Source organism: Budorcas taxicolor, chromosome 6 (genome assembly GCF_023091745.1).
Source record: "Budorcas taxicolor isolate Tak-1 chromosome 6, Takin1.1, whole genome shotgun sequence".
Taxonomy (NCBI): Eukaryota; Metazoa; Chordata; class Mammalia; order Artiodactyla; family Bovidae; genus Budorcas; species Budorcas taxicolor.
The window spans coordinates 107,738,639-107,753,100 of record NC_068915.1 but is presented as its reverse complement, the minus strand read 5'-3'; positions in this window follow the sequence as shown (position 1 = coordinate 107,753,100).

Below are 14,462 nucleotides of genomic sequence, written 5' to 3'. Positions count from 1 at the left end.
ATGAAAACAGAGTGAAAAGAGTACAAATAACATGAAGTAGTATCATTAGTTCACCAGAGAAGAAAACAAGAGAGAAAGAAAAGAACAGAGAACTACACAAATAACAAGAACACAAATCAAAAAAAAAAAAAGAGAGAGCGAGAAATGCAATAGGGATATCCCTGTTGATAATTACTTAAAGTGTAAATGGACTAAATTATACAATCAAGATGCATAGGGTCATTCAATGGAGTTTAAAATATATACTATATATATATATTTACTGCCTATAAGAAACTCACTTCAAATCTAAAGACACACACAGCTTGAAAGTAAAGAAATGGAAAAGATCTCCATGCAAATGGAAACTAAAGGAAAGCTGGATTAGCAATATTTTTATTAGACACAGTGATCTTTAAAACAAAGATGATAATAAGAAACAAAGACAGGAATTACATTATAATAAAAGAATCATCATCATAATAATATTTAACAATTTTAAATATATATATATACTCAACATAAGAGAACCTAAATATATAAAACAAATAATAACTATAAAAGAAGGTATTGATGATAATATGATAATACTAGGGGCCTTAACAACCCACTTACATTAATGGATACATCACTCAGACAGAAGATCAATAAGGAAACAATTTCATTGGCCTTCAGTGATATAGACCAGATGCCCTTAATACATATATATGGAATATTTAACCATATTCAATACATATCTTTTCAAGTGCACATGGAACATTCTCAAAGATAGATTACACACTAAACAAGAATAGATCTCCAAGGTAGACCACAAAACAAGTCTCAGTAAAATTAAGAAGATGGAAATCATATCAAGCATCTTTTCCAAACACAATGGTATTAAACTAGAAATAAATTACAAGAAGAAAATTAAAGGAACACACGCACAAGTGGCATCTAACTTATACACTACTAAACAATCAATGGGACAATTAATAAATCAAAGACAAAATAAGAAAACTGAACATAATCATAGAAAATCTAAGATTTCAGCTCTTCTGACTAAATCTCTGGAGCCTCCAAATACCTGTCAGTATTTGGAGGTGCAGGAGACTCTGGTTCGATCCGTGAGTCCAGGAGATCCCCTGAAGAAGGAAATAGCAACCCACTCCAGTGTTCTCCCCTGGCAAATCCCATGGACAGAGGAGTCTGGTGGGCTACAGTCCAGAGGGTTGCAAAGAGTGAGACATGACTGAGAATGCACACACCAGTAAATTATCAGCGTAGTATTGAATCTGCCTTAATATCCTTGTATGTCTCAGTCATTGGCTGAGAGCAGTCCATGGGAAGCGTGATCGTGGTGCAAATATGGTTTTGGGTTTGAAAACAAAGCAGGGGCTCACAGTCAATTATTTCTCTGCAGTCAGAGACCTGGCAGGTATATTCTCAAAGCCACTACAGAAGCCAACTCAAGGTACGTTAGTGAGCATGCTAATGACATGGGCATTTGGGCTCAGTCTTGCTCAGGACTTCTGGAGACTGAACAACCAGCCTCAAAGTCCCTTCTACCTGAGGGATGAGGAAGTTGAGATATTCATCCACTAGTTTCCAGGAGGCATTATCTGAGGACTGCTCAGAGAGCAGCGACCACCTGGCACCTCTGGCCTGCCCCAAGGTCAACCAGAGAAAGCCCCCAGGAACAAAATCACAGGTATCTGAACAAGAGGCCACTGGTACACACAAAATGGAGAGTACCAAGAGGATATGGGCAGAGCACCAGCAGAACCTGTGGCAATGAGCTAAGGAAAAAGAGAATTTCCTGAATGCTAATTATTTGTTCTTCAGCCTTTCTAGGTTTTTCAAGATTTGAGGGCAGTTAAGTAGCATTTTCCTTCTGTTTATGATTTTCCTCTGAGACTGTCATTGCTTTAGGCAAATGTATTCATATGAAGAATCATTTTTCTCCATGTCTGAGCCTGTAATAAATGTCAACACTTTCTTGGCAACTGCAACTAATGCTGCAGACATACCATTACTGAAATTGAAATTACATATGTTAGGACCCTGGATCACTTTATTTCAAGGGGCATCCAAGATTATTCTGGACAGGCAGTGAAATTTCTCCACCCCTGTGGCTCTGAGCCTCATTCTAAACAATGAAAATGGGATTTTCTACTTGCTTTTCTTTCTCTGCTCAGTTTCTTCTCATTCTTACATAATGCAAGAAAAAAAAAAGTTAGTTCTATTAATTCCACTCCAATCTAGCATCCTCTCTAAGATACTTAGTAATACCAGGTACTCGGGAAACAGCTAAAGGCTTTAAAAGTATGTTCAGTGCATCCTCAAAGATTTTTCATAAATAGCCCTTAAATTTCCCTAAGAATCATAAGATATTGGAGGAGAAATTATACTCAGACAATATCACAGGAAGTGCTTTATTATACTAGTGAGAAAAATGAGTGCCAGAGAAGTAAGCAACTTGCCCAGAACCACACATCCTTTTAATGGCAGACCTAAGATCAGAATTAAGGTTGCTTGACAGCCAGTCTAATAATTGTCAATAGAATTTGATAATTATAAATTTAATAACAATGAAATAATAAGAATAAATGACATGTATGATTATGTTCCAAGTTCTGGTATCAGATCTCCTTGTACATTGTCTCAAAAAAAGAAATCTTTAATAAAATGATGTGTTATTTACGAACCCATGCAGCAACTGCAAAAACCTGGTTTAAGGGTGGGAGCCTCTAGGAAAGTTACAACAAACGTGGACAATATATTAAAGAGCAAAGATATTACTTTGTTGACAAAGTTCCATATAGTCAAAGGTATGATTTCTCCAGTAGTCATGTATGGATGTGAGAGTTGGACCATAAAGAAGACTCAGCACCGAAGAATTGATGCTTTCAAATTGTGGTGCTGGAGAAAACTCTTGAGAGTCCCTTGGACTGCAAGAAGATCAAACCAGTCAATCCCAAAGGCAATCAACCCTTGGGAAGAACAGATGCTGAAGCTGAAGCTCCAACAATTTGCCCACCTGATGCAAAGTTGACTCATTGGAAAAGACCTTGATGCTGGGAGAGATTGAAGGCAAAAGGAGAAGGAAGTGACGGAGAATGATATGGTTGGCTAGCATCACTGACACAATGGACATGAATTTGTGCAAACTGGGGGATAGGTGAAGGACAGCGGAGCCTGACGTGCTGCAGTCCATAGGGTTAGAAAGAGTCGGACACAACTTAGCAACTCAACAACAGCAACATCCTAGGATCAGAACGCTGGCATCAAATTTCAGCTATAACATATGATAACTGCTTGATACTGAGTGATATCTCTGTGCCTATTTTTTTCTCCACGGTCAGTACTAATACCTATCTCAGTACTACTACAAGGACTGTATGTGGTTAAACAAGCAGCATCTTTAGATGGATCATGGTGAGTACTCAGTAAATAAGAGCTGTTACGAAGCCATCTTCACAACAGCTCTCTAAGGCAGATTTTATCATTTTTATCGTACAGATAAGGAAACAGAAATTTACCGAAGTATTTCATCAGCAAGTAGAAGAGCTGCACCACAAACTCACAAGTGTCTGACCTGAAGCTTCAACTGACTGAATCTTACCACCTTGCTTCTTTTTCTCGTGCTGATGCTCATGCAATGATAATATATCTGTCGTTTAGCTTAAAATGTGTTTCTCATTCCATTTGGCTAATCACATCTCTCTTCTTGGATGCAATCACTCTCCCTGGGTCTTACAATTCTCTAAGTCCCCAGTGTAGTTCTCATCACATACTCTTCTTCACTGGATAGGTCATTGCCCTGGATCAAGGCCAATGCTACTCATTTTCAGAGAAAGAAAGAAAAACATTATATTCAACTTATCAAAATTATATATAATGACAAGTTTTTGTCAACAGCATTTGAGAGGTTTTTTTTTTGGTGTTTGTGTTTTGTGAAATGATTGTCACTAGTTATTACTTTGCATTTCATTTTATATAGTATAGCTCACATCTCGGTAGGTCTTTTATTGGTCCTGTACTTTGTCCTTGCCTGCAGAGATCTCAGGGCTTCCCAGATGGTGCTAGTGGTAAAGAACCTGCCTGCCAAAGAAGGAGGTGTAAGAGACATGGGTTCAGTCCCTGGGTAGGAAAGATTCCCTGGAGAAGGGAATGACTACCCACTCCAGTATTATTGCCTGGAGAATCCCATGGACAAAGGAGCCTGGTGGGCTGGAGTCCATAGGGTTGAAAAGAGTTGGACGCAACTGAAGTAACTTAGCATACACACAGGTTTCTTTGAGAGAAGCCAAAGATCTTATTAGGTAAATACTTTGATAGTCACATTAGGGTTGATTTTAGAGGGTTGAAAATTTAATATATAAAATGAACAGGGATTTAAAATTGAGAAAAAGAGAGCCATGTGAAAATAGAGGGAGAAATGATTACATAATACTCATTAACATGGAAGAAAATTGAATCCTTATTTGGCCAAGGTAATTTTTGTATTCCAGTGATATATTAGAAGTTGGTTTGTGTTTTTTTTTTCCTTCAGTTTTTCATGCAAATAGAAGGCTCATATAAATGGGTAAATGTGTTATTGTTATTTTTGTTACTGGCCTCAAAAGAAGAGAGCTACATATCAGGTTTGTTTTGACATGAACTTGAATAGAGATACCATCTACATGATGACCCACAAATTTAATGAATTCAGAAGAAGCAGAAACTGCTAAACAGGGATACCTGGAGAAAATGTGTCATTCTGTCCGAGAATCTCTGGAATGCTTGAGAGAGAGGTAAATTCTCCATTGCTTTGATATGAAAGCACAGGGTATATCTGTTGATATTTCCTCTCATAGGGAAATAATTACCTTTTCTGTTATTGTCATAGGAAATAATAGAGAAGAGGGATCACTTTGTATTGGAGAAATCATAGAACATTTCATAGATAATGCAGCATCAAGTGGAACTTTGAAGCACAAAGCTGTTTTCTGAAAATCAAAATACATGTTTAATTATGGATGGTAATTATGATTATAAAGGGGACATAGGAAGGTGAACTGTGTAGAAAGAAGGGCATTTGTGAAATTAGAAGGGCTCTTTCGTGGTCACTGATCACTTCATGGCAAATAGATGGGGAAACAGTGCAAACAGTGGCTGACTTTCCTTTTTGGGGCTCCAAAATCACAGCAGATGGTGATTGCAGCCATGAAATTAAAAGATGCTTACTCTTTGGAAGGAAAGTTATGACCAACTTAGACAGCATATTAAAAATCAGAGATCTTTGTCAACAAAGGTCCATCTAGTCAAGGCTATGGTTTTTCCAGTAGTCATGTATGGATGTGAGAGTTGGACTATAAAGAAAGCTGAGCACCAAAGAATTGATGCTTTTGAACTGTGGTGTTGAGAAGACTCTTGAGAGTCCCCTGGACAACAAGGAGATTCAATCAGTCCATCCTAAAGGAGATCAGGCCTGGGTGTTCATTAGAAGGACTGATATTGAAGCTGAAACTCCAGTACTTTGGCCACCTAATGGGAAGAGCTGACTCATTTGAAAAGACCCTGATTCTGGGAAAGATTGAGGGTAGGAGGAGAAGGGTATGACAGAGGATGAGATGGTTGGATGGCATCACCAACTCAATGGACATGAGTTTGGTTAGACTCTGGGAGTTGGTGTTGGACAGGGAGTCCTGGTGTGCTGTGGTTCATGGGGTTGCAAAGAGTCAGACACGACTGAGCGGCTGAACTGAACTGAACTGAGCTGAGTATTTAATTGAAGGACAGTTCTTAGGGAGGGTAACGTTTGTATCCCTTAGTCCCCTTGTATCCCCTTGGAAGAAGGACTGTAACCATAGTGTGTGTGTGCTCAGTCGTGTCCGACTCTTTGCAACCCATGGGCTGTAGCCCACCAGGCTCCTCTGTCTATGAAATTTTCCAGGCAAGAATACTAGAGTGGGTAGTAATTTCCTTCTCCAGGGGATCTTTCCAACCCAGGGATGGAACCCATGTCTCCTGAACTGGCAGGTGTATTCTTTACCACTGAGCCACCTGGAAAGCCTCACTGCTAACCATCAAACCACATAATTCCTGGAGGTCCTGAGGCTCTATTATCTCCTGAGAAGCCATTCATGAGGCCATTAATAGAACTCATGAACTGCTGAGAAGCTATACAAGCCAGGAAGTCCATCTGAAGTCAGGAACAAACAAATATGCGTTCCTCTGGGATTTACTCTCCAATGGCAGTGGAAGATGGTCCAACGCTGTTTGTGTTCCGTATTATATCCCTCAGCCTACCTCTGACTATAGTGACGTTCTAGTGGACAGTTTTACATACTCTGACAGCATCTCATCCCCAGTACACCTACTGAGACTCTGGTTTTCTACTGCAATGATTTCTCTGAAGCTACAGAAGGCTACTTAGCTCATGTACCTGGCACAGCATAGAAGAGAGGGTGAATGTCTCTAAGTGAATTTCCCACTACTGGGAAATGAAAGTTAGGAATCAAACACCTCTCCTTCCAGCGTTCAGAAAGGTAATATTGAAGTTCATTTTAGCAACTTCAAAATTCCCCAAGAGCTTCCATAGTTTACCATAAAAAGCTGCTTCATAATATACCTTCTCTCCTTGTCAGTCTCCCCACTCTCTCACAACAGTATTCAGGGGTAACTTCCAGATAAAACTACTCCCTAATCCTTGTGTAAGTCTTTGTGATATGAAATTTATCAATTATGAGATAATTTGAGAAAATTTGGTACCCTTGAGATACAGGCAGGGAAGAGCTAGAAAATTCTATATCTTTATTGGGCCAAGTTATTTAAGATAAGACTTCATTCTTAGAAGAATTGAAGGAAATGAGTCAGCAAGAATTGAAGGAAATGAGTCAGCAAGAATAAGCTGGAACCAGGATGCAAAGGATTTAGGTCCTTAGACTTCGGATATTTAAACCATGGAGCAACACTTAAATTTGAGAAGCTCAGATGTAACAGGATAAAACTGATTTTTTTTTTGGGGGGGGGGGGAAGATTAATATGTCTTGAATAGATAAATGAATTTAGAAAGACTCACAAGAGACAGAATGACTTCTGGCATGCTAACCAAAAGAAAATTGATGCTTTGCATTTTTTTTTTTTTTACTGTTTAAAATGTGTATATCTGTTACATATTTACATCTGTAGTCTTAGGCAAAAAGATCAGTTTTTCATCAATGAGAAGAAATCCCTTCCCCAGGTGTACATTATATGTGAGCGTGCTTGTAATTTTCTTGCTGACACCACAATTCTCAATAAGCCTTTGACTATTGAACTTCAAGTTCTAACAGTTGATTGGGAGAGAAGGCATTTGAATACCAATTCAGATCCTCTCAACTCCATAGAAATCTGTAGTACTAGTTATTTGATGAGAGTTGAACACTAGCCGCTTCTTTGGAAGATTTGCCTCCATGGGGTGAAGCACATGAAAATGGGAAATGTTTTGTTTTACAATGACTGAATACAAGATCAATATTTATCATGGAGACTGCTGACATCCCATTAAGAAAAGTTCAACTGCAATTTGGAGAGATGCTTTCGGTGGGTTTGTGAGGGAAATCGGCTTTCCATTGAATGTAGAAGGCAGTTTGTAACGAAATTCAAAATTGAGTGAAATTGGTCCAATCTAAAAACCTAGAAAAGAAATTTAAGTCTTTTTAGAAGACCTCAGTCATGTTTTAAATCAATAGGAGCTGATTTATTATCTGAGGCATATAATGAAAACCAAATTTTCGCTGGGTTCTTAAGTGCTTGGGCCATTAAAATTTGTGAGCATTAACAGAACCTGTAAGTGAAGACAAATAAATATATATAAGATCAGGAGCAAGTATCACTAAAAAATTAGTTTGGAGAATTTTTAGTGTCTTTCAGTTTCCTTGGTCTGGCATTCAAAGCCCCTACTAGTTATGTTCAGCACGTGTTTATAAACTTGTGCAACAGAATTTAAGATGGGACCTTTTTTTCTGCTTCTGCTTTTCTCTGATCCTCAAAGCCCGCAAACAAAACTAAGATGGGTCATGAGTGTTCACACATTCTCAAACTGGTTTCCAGTCCCACAGCCCTCAAGGGAAGAGAAAGCATAAATATAAAATGTGACATGGTAGGATTTCTCACTAGTTTGAAAACTATGTTCTTCCATCTCCTTCCATCTAGTTCTAGATCAATTTGTGAAAACTGTTGTTTAATAAATCTAGCCACATTTACATCCCACTAAGTACTGGAATTTAACTTCTATCTATAAAACTGAGACTATTTCTTTGCAGACTTTTAGAAAGTTATCTTGAGTTTCTTTCAATTAACTCATTAAACACTATATTAACCAGTCATTTATTATATCATTGGTTAGATTTCAGGGTCAAACACATGAAAAGATGCTCAACATCACTTATTATCAGAGAAATGCAAATCAAAACCACAATGAGGTACCATCTCATGCCAGTCAGAATGGCTGCTATCAAAAAGTCTACAAACAATAAATGCTAGAGAGGGTGCGGAGAAAAAGGAACCCTCTCACACTGTTGGTGGGGATGCAAACTAATACAGCCACTATGGAGAACAGTGTGGAGATTCCTTAAAAAACTGGTAATAGAACTGCCATACGACCAAGCTATCCCACTGCTGGGCATACACACTGGAAACCAGAATTGAAAGAGACATGTGTACCCCAATGTTCATTGCAGTACTGTTTATAATAGCCAGGACATGGAAGCAACCTAGATGCCCATGAGCAGATGAATGGATAAGAAAGCTGTGGTATATATACACAGTGGAATATTACTCAGCTATTAAAAAGAGTACATTTAAATCAGTTCTAATAAGGTGGATGAAAGTGGAGCCTATTATACATAGCAAAGTAAGTCAGAAAGAAAAACACCAGTACAGTATATTAATGCATATATATGGAATTTAGAAAGATGGTAACGATGACCCTATATGCGAGACAGCAAAAGAGACACAGGTGTAAAGAACAGACTATTGGACTCTGTGGGAGAAGGCGAGGGTGGGATGGTTTGAGAGAATAGCATTGAAACATGTATATTATATGTGAAACAGATTGCCAATCCAGGTTCAATGCATGAGACAGGGTGCTCAGGGCTGGTGCACTGGGATGATCCTGAGAGATGGAATGGGGAGGGAGCTGGGAGGGAGGGTCAGGATGGGGAACACATGTACACCCATGGCTGATTCATGTGAATGTATGGCAAAAACCACCACAATATTGTAAAGTAATTCGCCTCCAATTAAAGTAAAAAGAAAGCAATAAATAAAATACTATCTCTTCTGTGGAGTGCAGCATCTGTAAGTGAACGCAACAGGTGCTAATACAGAGTGTGCAGAAGACATGGAGGAAATCCTGAAGGGAAAGTTATAAACTGAATCAGAGGAGCGAATGGCTCAGTGGTCAAGTAAGGAGGTGTTCCCAGAGCACAAGTGACCTGATCTGGGGATGAAGATCACTTTAAGAAGAAGATCCCAGGAAGAATGGAAGTATAGAGGCCTTCGAGGGAAGCAGCCCAGAACCAGCAGGGAACCCCGAAGAGTTTGATGTTGAGTATATAGGAAAACAACACAGACCATGAAGCACATTCAGTAACATGCTGAAAACCTGTGGATTACAGTATAAGTGATGATAATCCTTAAATTCTTTAAGCAAGGATGCAGTGCATACAGTTTTCAGTTTGGCTGCATCATTTTAGTGGAAGTGATAAGAAAATTGAAATAGAAGATACTGAAAGTTAAGAGACATTTAAAGTAAAATATTGAGTGAACATGAACACATTTATTGAACATCTATGACTTCGCACGCATGACACAAGGCATCCAAGACAAAAAGAAGGCACAACATTGCCTTTTATAATCTTACTTGTTTCAATTGCTTTACTAAGAAAGAGATGGACCCCATCTCATTACCCCATCCTCTCCCGCCTTCAATCTTTCCCAGCATCAGGGTCTTTTCCAAAGAGTCAGCTCTTCACATCAGGTGGCCAAATTATTGGAGCTTCAGCATCAGTCCTTCCAATGAATATTCAGGGCTGATTTCCTTTAAGATTGACTGGTTTGATCTCCTTGCAAGCCAAGGGAATCTCAAGAGTCTTCTCCAAAAGAAAATACTGAGTGGTAAAAACAAAGGAGGCAAGGACAGAATCTGGATCAACACAAACATTTTTTACTGTAATAAAATATACATAACACAACATTTACCATCTTCACCATTTGTAAGCCTATCACTCTGTGCATTAAGTATGTCACAGCATTCTGTGACCATCACCGCTATCCATCTCCAAAATATTATTTCCAAAACTGAAGCTCTGTACACATCAATCACTAACTCTCCATTTTCCTCTATCGGACACTGGCAGTCACCTAAACTCCAACTTTCTTTCTTTATTATTAAGAAGTCCTTACTTTTAACTTTTTAAATTAGTATTTTCTAGTCTGCTATATTTGTCATCCGTAGTAAACACCAACCTTTAATAATCAGGTACATAAAGATTATGCAACACAGCAGAGGCGTGTTCTCTAAGGAGAAGAAAATGAAAAGGGGTTCTTAAAATTCAGAGAAGATAGTTTCAAGAAAAAAAACATGGCCCAAATGGCACATAGAAGGTAACTGCTGCATAGAGGTTAAGTGAGGTAAGAGATAAAATGTTATCTATTGGATTTGGAGATGAGATATTTCCATGGAGTAAAGAACATAGAACCGTGCATGGATACAGTGGACAGAAAGAAAACTGGGTGATGAGGTCGCTCCAGTGAGCTTATGCTGTTTTATTGAGAACTTTTTTTTTCCAGCACAGACATTTATAGAGTGTCCAAGTTGTGTTAAACTTTACACTTAAATTAGAGAAGTGATGTGATATCTTTTCCCACCAGAATTCGTGGTCCAGGATTCTTTCAGGAGAACATTTTGGCTAACTAAACTAAACCTGACTGTTATGTGCCAGGCTCTATACTGGGCGTTCATTATATGTCATCCCATTCTTTTGACGTACGAATTGCTATTCAATTTTTACAGATAGGAAAGAGGAAAATCTGTGAAGCTGAAAGAAATTGAGAGCTAGTCTCATGGTATTTTAAAACCATTTTTAGCTGATGCAATTAGAGTGGGTTCAAGATCTAGGGCTTTTCCCACTATTTTGGTAGGTGCACAACTTTGGAAGTTATGCTTCCCTGTACTACCCAGATTATTGGGGATGAGGGAAGGGAGACTGTGGGTTAAAGCCATATATGGGTCTTGGCCAAGTTTTGGTTCTAGGTGATAAGTCTGTACATTTCAGTATGACTCATTGTCCTCTATCAAGAACATGGGTGCCTAAAAATACAATTAGTACCAAGTTCAAGTTGGTTTTCTGCAGTTATTAACAGCACTAGTTTGGATTTGGCTTCCAGTACAACCTTCTGCATGCTGTCTTTTTCAAAGCCTCCTCCTCCTCACTGCTTCTACTACTTGCCTGTGCACAAGAGTTCCAGCATTTTCTACTGCAGTTTACAGAAACTGAATTCATACTACCGTAAGCTAAACTTTAAGTTAAAATGCACTATTCATTACAAACAGTTTCAATAGACTCACTAAAGTCAGGCATGGCTTGATAGAAATGTTCCCAAAATGCCTTTGGAATTGGGTTTCCCTTTTGCTAGCTCAGATCTTCTCTTACAGAAAATGATGTCACTCTTAAGTGGGCTCTGCCCATGTGGTCCAAAGAGGGGTCCCTTGAAGATCTAGACTTATGCTGCAGCAACCAACAGTAGAGGGAAGAGGAGATCACGTTCCTATTCAGTTCAGTTCAGTTGCTCAGTTGTGTCAGACTCTTTGCGACCCCCTGAATCGCAGCACGCCAGGCCTCCCTGTCCATCATCAACTCCCAGAGTTCACTCAGATGCACGTCCATCGAGTCAGTGACGCCATCCAGCCATCTCATCCTCTGTCGTCCCCTTCTCCTCCTGCCCCTAATCCCTCCCAGCATCAGAGTCTTTTCCAATGAGTCAACTCTTCACATGAGGTAGCCAAAGTACTGGAGATTCAGCTTCAGCATCATTCCTTTCAAAGAAATCCCAGGGCTGATCTCTTTCAGAATGGACTACGGACATTAAACATCCTTGTTTTGACCACATGCACATCATGAGGATAAGACTTCAGGGTCAGCCTGCCTGAATCAATGGTGCCAAAAGTGAAAGTTTGGGATGAGATGATTCCCTAAAGGAAGTAAAAGAAAGAGGATGCTTAAAAGACAGATCTCCAGATATCTTTTCACAGCATTTTTTACAGTGTATTTCAATTTTCTATTGCTTTCATTTAAGCCAGTCTCTTTATCATGTGTTCATCCAACACATTTGTTGAGCATTTACTATATGATAGTAACTCTACTAAATCCCGAGGACACAGTGATGAATAAAGTAAATAGGGTTTCTGGCCTCACAGAATCTACAGTTTATGGTGGAGAGAGACATAGGAAAAACATAAGCTATATGGAAAGATATAAGTTTCTAAGGTCCTCAGGAAGCCTACGACAGACCGTTTTAAAGCACTTGAGGAAATTGGAAGACTTTTCTCAAGTAAGGGATAGTTACAGATATAATTACATAGATATAGATTTCAATAAATGCTCCCTAAATAACAAAGTAAATAGCCACTTTGGGCACTGTTTTAAATTCCTATCATAGTATCTTGTAATGTAGGTCTTTTTATTTTGCAGAAGGCCTCTGCATTAATTTGCTCACATAGTACATGTGTGTGTGTGTATACATTTATATATGTATATATTTATATACACACACACACATACAGCATCTATCTATGTAGCATCCCTTATCCACTTTTGAGGAATATATGTATATTTTAAGGAAGTTTAGAAGACCTGTTAGTGCAGACAGATAAGAATCTGCCTACAATGCAGAAAACCTGTGTTCAGTTCCTGGGTTGGGAAGATCCCCCTGGAGAAGGGAATGGCAACCCACTCCAGTACTCTTGCCTGGAGAATCCCATGGACAGATCATGGAGTTGCAAAGAGTCAGACATGACTGAGCAGCTAGTACTTTCACGGTATTCACAACCTTCATGACTTGTCATTTTGGGGGCTTCCTAAGTGACTCGATGGTAAAAGAATCCACCTGTCAATGCAGGATACTCAGGAGATGTGGGTTCAATCTCTGGGTCAGGAAGATCCCCTGGGGTAGGAAATGGCAACCCCCTCCAGTATTCTTGACTGGAAAACTCCATAGACAGAGGACTTTCGCAGGCTACAGCCCACAGGGCTGAAAAGAGTTGGACGTGGCTGAGAACACATGTGCATGCAGAGAGAAGACTCATCAGATAAGAATGCCCAGCAGTACGGGAGACTGCATCTTGATGAAGCTGATTTAGTGATCAGGGGTTTCAACATAAGGGATCATGTTGCAAAGCAAATGGTTAAGATGCTCTGCTGCTGCTGCTGCTGCTCAGTTGCTCCAGTCATGGCTGACTCTGTGCGACCCCATAGATGGCAGCCCACAAGACTCCACCATCCATGGAATTCTCCAGGCAAGAACACTGGAGTGGGTTGCCATTTCCTTCTCCAATGCATGAAAGTGAAAAGTGAAAGTGAAGTTTCTCAGTCGTGTCCAACTCTTCGCAACCCCATGGACTGCAGCCCACTAGGTTCCTCTGTCCATGGGATTTTCCAGGCAAGAATACTGGAGTGGGGTGCCACTGCCTTCTCTGAAGATGCTCTGAGCCCCTTGAAGTTTTTCAGCTAGGAAACAACAGCTTCAACCTTTAGAAAGCTCCTTTGACTATAGCATGAAGATGAAGTGCAAGGGAGTAGGTGTTAAGAGTAAAGACAGTGAGATCAGATAGTCTCTAGTTAGACTCTCCCCTGAAAAGGGAACCCTCCTACACTGCGGGTAGGAATGTAAATTGGAATAGCCATTATGGAGAACAGTACAAGGTTTCTTAAAAAAACTAAAACGAGAGATACCATATGATTCAACAATCCCACTCCTGGGTATATATACAGAGAAAACCTTAATTCAACAGGATAAATACACCCCAACATTCATTGAAGCTCTATTTACATGTATGGCTAAGTTCTTTCACTGTTCACCTGAAACTTTCACAACATTGTTAGTCAGCTACACCCTAATACAAAACAAACAAACAAAAGTTTTTGTTTTCTTTTTAAGATGATGCAATTCATATATATAATGGAATAGTACTCAGCCATAAAAAGAAGCGGGCTTCCTGGGGGCTTAGATGGTAAAGAATCTGCCTGTAATGCAGGAGACCTGGATTGGATCCCTGGGTTGGGAAGATCCCCTGGAGGAGGGCATGACAACCCACTCCAATATTCTTGCCTGGAGGATCCCATAGATGAAGGAACCTGGCCGGCTACAGTCCATGGGGTCACAAACAGTTGGACATGACTGAACGACTAAGCACAGCACATAAAAAGAAGAAAATAATGCCACTTGCAGCAACCTGGATGAACCTAGAGATTGTC